The sequence below is a fragment of the Hakea prostrata genome, chromosome 8 (genome assembly GCF_041222555.1).
Source record: "Hakea prostrata isolate BN-2017 chromosome 8, UWA_Hpros_2, whole genome shotgun sequence".
Classification (NCBI taxonomy): Eukaryota; Viridiplantae; Streptophyta; class Magnoliopsida; order Proteales; family Proteaceae; genus Hakea; species Hakea prostrata.
This window is the reverse complement of record NC_142607.1, coordinates 49805674-49817212: the sequence shown is the minus strand read 5'-3', so window position 1 is coordinate 49817212 and position 11539 is coordinate 49805674.

Genomic DNA, 11539 nt, shown 5'->3' with positions numbered 1-11539 from the left:
CCAGATATTCCCCAGGAAAGCCAAAATCCTATCGAGGTAGATGGTGGCCAGGGAGGACGTAATCCTCCTCCTGATACAATCCAAGATCAATTGGATCAGGTAAAGATTCAACTCTTGGAGGTGAGCCAAGCACTCCGCATGCTCACCAGACGAGTGGTTTTACCACAAGAGCCTGATTAGCGCGATTCAGGGAGACGTGCATTGCCACGTGACCAGAGATTGGCTGAAGACCGAAATATCGATCAAAATTTCCGTGAAGGAGACCGAGGACTTAGGAGGATCGATGATCAACCGAGGCGAGACAATCGGTTCGACAGACCGCAAGAGAGTACAACTGATTCAAACACAAGGTTGGATACGGGGGTAAGAACTCACTCACCCATTGTCGGAAGAACCGTTCGTGATGATCGAGCGATTCGCGACGAGAGGAATGCTCGGGAAGGACGGGCTGTTTGTGATGATCGAGTAGCACGGGATGATCGTGTTAATCGAGGTCGTGATCATATTGCTAAAGATCACCCGACCCAGTTGGTCGGGAATTGGCCAACATCAATGAGAAATTAGGGCAGATTGGCTAAGGGAAGAATAAGCGAGGATATTTACTCAGTCATTCGGAAGACTCCCTTTGCCGAGCCAATTGTGGGATATCAGTTTCCCCGTAACTTCCGTTTGCCTACCTTTTCAACATTCGATGGCTCCGAAGATCCAACAGCTCATATCGGCTATTACCAACAGACCATGGCAGTTTCAGGTAATTCTGATGAAATTTTATGCAGGGTTTTTGGTTCATCACTTACTGGAGCGACACAAAAGTGGTTTTCGAACCTCCCCTCTGGGAGGATGGTGAACTTTGACGAATTGGCGCGCCAATTCATAGGGCGATTCCAAGTGGAATACAGATCAAGAAAACGGAAGAAACCTTGTTTACTGTCAAACAAGGAAAGAGCGAATCAATCAGAGAGTTTCTGAAAAGATTTAACAAAGTGACGATGGAGATAGAAAATTTGGATGAACAAATAGCCAAAACTGCTCTATTAACGGGACTCACTAATCGGAAACTCCTGGAGTTATTACTACAGGATATGCCTGCGACTTATGCTTGAGTTGGTACGAGAGATGCCGAAGCGAGGCTGAAGTCATGGAGATTCTAGATGCGCGCCAAGGATATTATAAAGTCTCCAATAAGGAACAGAAGGCTCCTGAGCAGAAGCAGAAGCCAAAGAAAAATGTTCGTGATCGGGTTGGAAAATCTCAGCCTTGGCGCCAAAGGTCCCCTTGTAAAAGTGAGTACACTCCATTGAATGCTCCTCGGGCTGATATTTTAAATATCCTCAAAAGAAAAAATATTTTAAAGTGGCCGCCTAAAATTCTTTTGAAACCCGGAGAGCAGCAGGATCGAGAAAAGTATTGCCGATTCCACAAGGACTATGGTCATTATACTAATGACTGTCGTCATCCGAAGGCGAGATATTGAGAGATTGATATCTCGGGGACATCTGTCCGATTTCGTTAGCGAGAAGAAGGGAGGAGCCACGTGAGCCACGTGCGGCTGCTCCTAAAAGGGATCGTTCGGTTAGTTCGGAACGATCAAGGGAGGCCCCGAAGTCTAAGAAAGGCAAGGAGGTGATTGAAGCTACTCGGTCACCGATCCTTACCATCTTCGGGGGACCAGAGCCCGAATCACTCCGGAGTCTGAAAACAAAATCCAAATTTGTTGGAACCGGAGAGACGCGAAGCGGAAGAAAGCCGAATGGTGAAGATTCTATCACCTTTAGCGAGGAAGACGAAAGAGATGTTTGTTTACCTCATGATGATGCTATAGTCATCAAGGTAGAGATTGCACGACGGGAAGTGCATAGAGTTTTGATTGATACGTGGTCTGCGGTGACCTAATTTCCTACGAAGTGTATCAAAAATTGAAGGTGGATCGGGACTTGATGAAACCTTCATCCACACATCTATATGGTTTTGCAGGGTCATCTGCAGTGGCGGAAGGATCGGTCCAGTTGGATTTATCCATTGGAAGTTTTCCTAAGGAAACAACTGTCCGAATCAATTTTTTGGTGGTTCGGGAACTGCCGACTTATAATATGATCCTCGGGCGACCATCTTTATCCAAGATAGGTGCTATTGTTTCGACAAAGCACTGAAGATAAAATTCCCGACTGATATGGGAATTGGTCAAGTCTCCTTTGACCAGAAGATCTCTCGGCAGTGTTATGTTGCTTATTTAAAAGACAAGGAGGGCCCGAGGAAGGTAACTGCCCTCCCCATAGAAGTTCGAGATGATCGGGAAGAGACAGAGATGCAAAGACCCGAACCAGTGGAGAAGCTGGAACAAATCCAGCTGTGTACCGAGGATGAGAAAAAGATTACTTATATCGGGTCCGAGCAGTGGAAGAATTTAAAGATGAGTTGAAGTTTTTTCTTCAACGGAATAAAGATGTATTTGCATGGTCCGCCGAGGACATGCCCGGAATCGATCGGGCCATTGCAGAGCACAAACTCGGATAGACCCTAAGGTGAAACCGGTGATACGTGAAAGAAGAAATTTCTCCATTGAAAAGTATGAGGCCGTTCGAAGCGAAGTTGAAAAACTTAAGAATTCTGGTTTCATAGAACCAATTGAGTGCCCAACTTGGTTGGCCAACGTGGTAATGGTAAAAAAGGCGAATGGGAAGTGGAGGATGTGTACGGACTACACGAGATCTTAACAAAGCTTGCCCAAAAGATTGCTACCCGTTGCCTCGGATTGACCTCTTGATAGATGCGATGCAGGATATGAAACTTTAAGTTTCATGGATGCCTACTCGGGTATAATCGGATCCTTATGAATAAGGAGGATGAGAAGTATACGGCTTTCATGACTGATCGTGAGAGCTATTATTACAAGGTCATGCCTTTTGGCCTGAAGAATGCGGGAGCAACATATCGGAGGGCCGTCAACAAGATTTTCAAAGAGCTGATAGGAAAAAATGTTGAAGCTTATGTTGACGACATGCTAGTGAAAAGCTTTACAAAAGCAAATCATATTGCAGATTTGATCGAGGTATTCTCGATCTGCGGAAACATCAAATGAAGCTAAACCCGAGAAAAATGTGCCTTTGGAGTCTCCTCGGGCAAATTTTTGGGCTTCATGGTATCACGAGAGGGGAATTGAGGCTAATCATGCCAAAATACAAGCTCTAATTGATATGGAGGCTCCCAAAACCGTTCGGGATGTACGGTGTTTAACGGGGAGAGTTCTTTGCTTTAAATCGATTCATCTCCAAGTCCGGAGAAAAATGTTTGCCTTTCATCAAGGCACTTAAAGACCTGAAGGGCGGTAAGGAAGCAAAGTGGACTGAAGAGTGCCGAGAAAGCTTTCGAGGAATTAAAAGAAGCACTTGGACAACCACCGATCCTGTCCGGACCGGAGAGAAGGGGAAATATTACAGCTATATCTAGCGACGTCCCTTTCGGCGGTCAGTGCAGTACTTGTTCGGGAAAAAGATAAGAAACAGTGGCCGATTTACTATGTAAGCCACGTGTTGCTAGATGCGGAGACAAGACATTCACAGATTGAGAAGCAGGCTCTGGCTCTCATGATGGCCGCCAAGAAGCTAAGGCCATATTTTCGGGCTCATCCAATTGAGGTATTTACAACTTTTCCTCTTAGTAAAGTTCTTAACAAACCCGATTTGTCCGGAAGGATGGTGTCCTGGTCGGTTGAACTCGGCGAGTTCCAAGTGAGCTTTAAGCCCAGAATCGCAATCAAGGCTCGGGCATTAGCCGACTTTGTAGTAGAAACTACTGCACCAGTGGAACCCACCATTGAGGATCCCATTATACCAACCACTTGGGAGGTATATGTGGATGGTTCAAGTAATAAAGATGGAGTAGGAGCTGGAATTCTATTAAAAAGTCCAGCAGGATTTATTATTCGATATGCTTTGAGATTCGCATTTGACGCAAGTAATAACGAAGCGGAATATGAGGCTACGATAGCGAGGACTTCGGTTGTCAAAAGCATTATCTATTGCAGATGTTACTATTTATAGTGACTCTCAACTTATAGTCAACCAAGTCCAGGGGGAGTATGGTATTAAAGAACCACTCTTGCAGAAATATCAAGAGATAGTGCAGGCATTTCAAAACCAATTTTGAAATTTGAAGATATCTCAGATTTCGAGGAATGAAAATTCAGTGGCAGATGAGCTATCCCGACTAGCCAATGCCAAGGAAAAGAATCTAGACCCTTCGGTCTACATTGAAGAGATAACTTTTCCAAGTTATCATGAGAAAGAAATTTCTTATATTGAAGCGAACGTTCTTTGGATGGATCCAATAATCGAGTATCTAAGGGATGACAAATTACCCGAAGATCCAAGTAGAGGCAAGGTTGATCAAGATTCGATCAGCTAGATTTGTCATTCGAGAATGGGAGACTATACAAAAGATCTTATGCTGGACCCCTTATGAGATGTATAGGCCCCGAAGGAGCAAAATCAGCTTTGGTGAGGTTCATGAAGGAATTTGTGGAGCTCACATGGGTGGACGAGCCCCGGCTCACAAAATTTCGAGACTTGGGTTATATTGGCCTAAGGTCAAAGAGGCTGCTATGGAGTACGTTCGTCGATGTGGTAACTGTCAAATTCATGCTCCGATATCGAAGCGCCCGGCGGAAACTATGACTTCAATTCTAAATCCCATTCCCTTTGCAATGTGGCGAATTGATATCATGGGCAAATTCACCAAGGCATCAGTGCAGACGGGAATATCGATAGTAGCAATTGATTACTTCACAAAATGGGTAGAAGCCGATTGCACTGGCGGCAATTACGAGAAAAAAGTGGAGAAATTTGTGCTTGAATCAATCATATATCGCTTTGGGATTCCAAAGATTATTGTCACTGACCATGGTACTCGGTTCGATTTGTCCACAATTTGAGCAATTCTGTGGAACATATATGATCGAGCATCGTATGTCCTCGGTGGCATACCCCCAAAGCAATGGACAGGTAGAGGTTACTAACCGAACGCTACTTGGAAGGAATAAAGAGAAGACTCGAAGGCGACAAAGCTTCTTGGGTCGAAGAACTTCATAATGTCTTGTGGGCTTATAGAACTACGGTTCGAACACCCACAGGAGAAACTCCATTCAGGTTGGCATATGGATCCGAAGCATTGGCACCAGTGGAGATAATGGCGGGGACATTACGGGATCGTGAGTTCGAGGAAAAAGCAAATGAACAAGGGCTGCTTGATAGTCTTGATTTGTTGGACGAAGTTCGGGCAAAGGCAATAGCACGAACTCAACATTATCAAAGAAGGATAGCGTCTCATTATAATACTCGAGTGAAGAATCGTCGGTACTTAGCCGGAGATTTGGTGTTGAGAAACACCCTAGCTTCCGACCCGAGTCACCAAAGAAAATTAGACCCTTCCTGGGAAGGACCTTATATGGTTGTGAAACCGGTCGGTTCAGGAGCTTACAGGCTGAAGAACATCAACACCCAGAAAGAGTTGGATCGTTCGTGGAATGCTAGGCATCTCAAAAAGTTTTATCCTTGAGGATGATTTCAATTTTGTTCACGATGTAATCATTTTCAACTCAATCAATGCAATTTTTGGCTTTCAACAAACTATCTTTTGATTGGGGGGCATCATACACCACATTCAAGAACAAGATCCAACTATAAGGCATCGGATGAAAATCCGTGTGGGTCCTTCAACACTTATGGAAATTTTTGGACTTTCTTAAGTCGAGGCATCGGTTTAAAACCCGAGTGAGTTCCTTCTCAGACTTATTGTATTTCTCCGGAAATCCTTAAGTAAAGGCATCGGTTTAAAACCCGAGTGAGTTCCTTCTCAGACTTATCGTATTTCTCCGGAAATCCTTAAGTAAAGGCATCGGTTTAAAACCCGAGTGAGTTCCTTCTCAGACTTATCGTATTTCTCCGGAAATCCTTAAGTAAAGGCATCGGTTTAAAACCCGAGTGAGTTCCTTCTCAGACTTATCGTATTTCTCCGGAAATCCTTAAGTAAAGGCATTGTTTCAAACAACTAAGACCTAATGCAACAACGATTCAAGTGGCTAGCAAAGTTCAAGATAAAGTTAATTTCTTATTTCTTCAAAAGATCCAAAGAGGCCAGTGTCAAAACAATTACAAGAGCTGGATACAATCTTCGGTCAAAAAAGAAAGTCATCATAGGTGACTGTTGAGAAGTTATACAAGATCAACGTGACTTTGCTAGAACAAACATATGAGTCAACCATTGGTGGGGATTCAAGGAAAAGAAGAGAAGAAATGAGGATTACAAAAATATTTCGGTATGCATAAAATCCTCCGCAATTTCATACTCTTTGTCCAGGAGAAGCATGTTCCTCAACCAAACTCGCATTCAGGACAAGCTCGTCATAATTGACTTCTTCCAGGGGAGAATAAACAGGAGAATTTTCCAGATAATGCATAATATCTGGATCGGAAGGTGGAGGATCAATCTTATCCTTGGTCCAATCGGGAGGAGGAATACCCGGGTCAAGTAAATACTTCGGGATGGCAAAAAGACCTGTAGGGAGTCGTATCAAAATGAGGATCCTTCCTTAATATTGATTCCCATACTTCGTTCTCACCATCCTGGTACGCCTGCAAGTTATAAGCATTCAGCATATCAACAAAATGCTTAATGTGTAAATACTTGAAGACGTAGGCTCTTCGAACATCAGTTGGAAGGGATTCGGGCAAAGGAACGACAGCTTGCCTTTCAGGTAACGTTTCAGATCCTTTGGCTCCCGACTTTCCAACTGTTCGCTCCAGTCACCGGATCTTCTCCCTGGCATCATCCAAGTTTGACCGAAGACGACCAATCATCGAATTTTTTTCTCCTGCCACCTCCCAAGCTAGATTCCGAAGGCGAGCAATCTCAACATCTTTAGCTTCGGAGATTTCCCAAAGCCTAAAAACTTCATTGCTCAATCTACTGAGCCTAGTAACTGCTTCCACTTGGTTGTGGAAGTTACCAGCAAGACTCCTGCAAACAACTTCCGAGTTAACGAGGAGCAGAAAAGTAATTTTTCAGAATCAGAGGATAATGAAGAAAGACTTACATCACCAATGACTTCGTAAAGACTTCATCTGGAAGTTTGGAAAGAACTGCGCTCTCAGAAGTCATTCGAGCAGCAATACACCATTCCAATGCTCTGTCAAACTCGTTTGACACTAATTCAGGCGAAGGATGAGAAGGATGAGCTACACCAAGAGAAGGATGAGCTGCATCACTTGTCACCCGACGGCGCTTCCTAGTGGCAAAATCCTCCAACTCGGAAGGAGAGGAGGAGGATGCCAAACAAGCACTGGAGTTGGAAATAGGAGCAGCACCTGCTGGGACCACACCTTCATCAGACACCAACATAGTTGCCTCTGATGCTCGAAGAGTCTCTTTCGGGGGTGCACCAACAGTCTCACCAGCAGGGGCGTCGGCAGCACCATCGGCAATGGAGTGATCAAGATCTTCTTGGGAAAGACGAGTGATCACTTCGGGCAAAGGAGGCACAGGGACGACATCAATAGAAACTGTGGGAATCTGACTTGAAGATTCACCGGCAGCAGTCGCCTTACGCTTGGAGGATTCATTAGCTGAAACCACCGCACTGGCCCCAACCACCACCGACGGAACGATTTTCTTGCAAGATTTTGCTCTGATAAAGTTCGGGTTGATCTTGGGAGCCACTATGCAAACAAACAAGCCGTATCAGTACAGAAATAAACGACAACAACAAGAGGGAAAACCCTAGTTTTTTATTACTTCCAACAAACCCAAATAACCAAACCCCAAGTATAACTACTGTGCAGTTTACTCAGGGGGGAAGTGGGGAAAGAGATGAGTAATCAAGAAACTCACTTGTTCAGAAGTTGATAGAGCTATTGTTGGAGTACGAGGAATACGGAAGCAGGCCGAAGGATGAAAGGTCGCTTTAACACTTTAGCAAATCTAACTTGCAGAAGACAGGATAGATGGAGAGTACCCACGAAGGCTTTAAATAGCCTCGAGGTATTAAGACGACGGTTGAAGGCTAAGGACAACCGACGACCTAGATCGAAATAACGCTTCGAAATCCGCAAAAAGCAAGATCAACTGTCGGAGGGATGCCACATGGAAACATGTGGAAGCGAGCACCTGGTGCAGAGATACCTCCAATCGTCGCACCGCCATTAAAATAATGGATGTATTTCTGATTCATTGGAAACAGTGAATGGTATACAAAGGCAAGAAAACGTTTGAACTTCGCAGAAGGGAAACGTGCGGACTTTGCAATAAATGAAGTCGTGGAGAAGATTAATGCATCTTCCCGAAACGCATCTTCACAATATTTCTACAAGATTATTATTCGGCGAGGAATGTAAAGTTAAGTGATGAGTTTTATCATTAATACTTTGATATTCAAGGCAAGATTTCGGCAAGAGACGGGGAAATATAAAGGCCAACATGAGAAAGAAATGTCTATTCATTAAATAGAGGGTAAATCTGTACAAAAAGATAACTCCCTAAGCCTTTTCTTCATTGTTGCCCGAGGGACCCTAGTCGGGAGGACTTTTCTCAGGATTATGAGAAGAGCCTTCCTCAAGAATGGCATCGGCTGAGTCCTCTACAGCAGTAACTTGAGACTCGGCTTGTGATTTCTCCTCTGGAAGTGCCGGCTCGTCAGCCAGGTATGCCTCATATTGAGGGTCAGCTGGAAAAGGATCATCTTCTTCCTGAGCCCAGTCTGGGAGATCCATACCAACTTTCCCGAAGACCTCTTTGTGGCACACCTCACGAAAAGGAGCGATGTCGAAGGCGGGGATTGATCCGAGGATTCGCTCCCAAACGTCGTTACGCCCCCAAGCGATAAGCTTGAAGGTTGTAGATACCTAGCAGCTCGGAGAAAGGTACGCTGTTCAGGTATTTCCGAACAGACTCCTTCCGAAGCTCTGGCTTTATATGCTCGGGCTTGCTAGGGATTGCCAACTTTAGATGTTCTTCAAGCTCCCTACTTTTGAATTCAAGCCTGTCACCAAACAACGTGGCAGCTGCTTTTTGCTTCCTGGCCTCGCGCTCGGCAGCAGCGGCACGAATCTTCGACGCTTCGAGGGCCTCCTTGAGGGAGATCACTTCTTCCTCATGCTTTTTCTGCAGCTCCACGGCAGCTGCAGTCGGCTGGTCTATTTGGGAATTGGCTTTCGCCAAATTCTCTTCACGGAGTTTGCGGCAAAGGAACTGGTGCGACCAACCCAGCTCAATGCTTCCATGTGTTGATAAAAGCTCAACACAACATTCCTGGGAAGGCGGAAAATATCAGAAGAAGTCATAAGGAATTATGAAAAAATAACTAAGCAAGAAGATCGGTACCTTGTAGATTGACTAACAAGGGAGGTGTCATCCAGGGCTTCAAATTCCTGGCGATCGAAGGAGCAAGAGCGAGGGAGCTCCATTCTCGCAGCTTTCTCGGGATCCCGAGTCACCCCGTTGGTCGGCTTCGGGGTCCACTTGGGGGTGAAGACCTCCTCACCATCCGTTGAAGCTTTGGATTTTTTATTGGAGGGAGCATCAATTGTGTCATGCCTCCTCTTGGTTCGGGCGGAGGAAGAGACATTAGACCTCTCCACCATCAGTTTCTTCCCTTTACCCGAAGCATCAGCCACGGGCCTGATATTCTTGATACCCCTATAAGAGGGGTCGAGAGAGGGAATAGAAGCCTCTTGATCTACGGTCAAGGCTTTGGGCGATCGTTGCTCGGCTGTCACAACGGCCCTAGCGGCCTTCACCCTCAGGCTTTCAGGGTTCATTCTTGGAGGCACTGCAAAGAAGAAGGACAAGAGTCAGAATTAAAAACATATCACTTCAGTCAAATTAAAGGATGGTGGTTAGAAGCTCACAATGAGCCAAGCCCCAGTACTGAAAGATGGAGTTATACTCCACTTCAAGTCCATGTATCTCTTGATACCACGGAATGGATTTGATCTTCCTGATGGTCGCCTCGTCTTCTCTGGATAAGGGAAGGCCTCGGTTATTCTCGGAAGAAGAAGTACACCTCCTCCAGGTGGTTGGGAAGTTAAGATCTGATGGAGGCGCTCGACGGGAAAAAGTATCGTTCGCGCCATCTTTTGTGGTTAGAAGGGCAAGTTCCTTTGACAAGGATGCTGCCCCTCCAATAAAGTTCAGCCTTATTGCGTTTGGACAGAAAACCCATCCGGGAGGATGGGAGATAGAAAGAACATGAAAATGTACAAAGAGAGAAAGAGATGGCGTAATGCCAAGTTCAAAACACAAACCCAAGAAGCCGACGATAAGACGCTAGCTATTGGGGAGGAGCATTCCGGGACAAATGTTCCAATGATTCAGAACTGCGGAGAACAAAGGATTAAAAAAGGGAAAGCGAACCCCGCTTTCCAGTGCATCTATATACAGAGAAAATTCACCCGAATGGGATGAATCAACCCTCTCATCAGGGTGGGGAGCCCTAACCTGATATGAGGAAGGAAGATCAAAATCTTGGATAGCTGAAAGAAGGGTTTCCTCATCGTAAATGGAGGGAACAGAGCCAGGTCCACCATCGGACCCGGAAGTTTGAGGCTGCCTAGAAGACTCGACAATCTTGGAAGATCCAGACTCGAGAAGGACAGGAGAAGTTTCGGTTTTTCTTTCAAAACCTTTTTGAAAACTTCAGCGAACTCACGCCAGAGGACAGTTAGGGTTTTGTTATCACTATCCGACTGTTCGGGGAGCAGGAGAAGCAAAAGCCTCACTTGCTATTACCAACATCGGGTACCGGAGAAGCCCTATCGTCCTCCATTACTTGTTTCAAGTAAACTACAAAAAGAAAAAGACCAAGTAAACTTACCGATTCAAGTGAGGCGGAAGCTTGAGAGCGGGAAGGCGCGAAAGGAACAACAAAGGTTCAAATTCCAAACGGGAAGAATGAAACCTACGAAGACAATGAACCGCTTTTAAAACTCCCGCACGAGTGTTCGGGAATCTGAACGATCGAGATTGATTCAAAATCAGCGATCAAGATTGAAAGACGATTTGAAAGTTTGAACTCACGAATCCGAAATAGGCGTTCGGAAACCGTCGCTTGGATGACGTGAGCCACGACAGATCAACTGCAAGGAGATATGTGGCCTTACACTCACAACGCTCGAGGAAAAGTGACCACCGCATTAAATGTGATATGACATTTAATGAAGCACGCAGAGATTATCACCTGACGACGAACCCAGTTAAAAACCAAGCCCTCGAGATCGACCGAACGCTTGGTCTGGGGGGCTCGTGATATGGAGAGATTATGATCAGACCGGGTTCATACCTGGTCCGACCCTCGACCCCGGTCGAGACGGAGAGATCCGACTCGCTCCCGAGCGAACCGGATCCGGAAGATGGCTTGCTGAAGAAGAAAGCTTATTCGGCTGCAAGCGTGCCCTAATCCTACTTATGGATTAGGGTAATCACCCTAATGATGGCAGACTCGAATTGATGGCTGCGGATAATCATTATCGAAGGGATAGTCATCGCATAA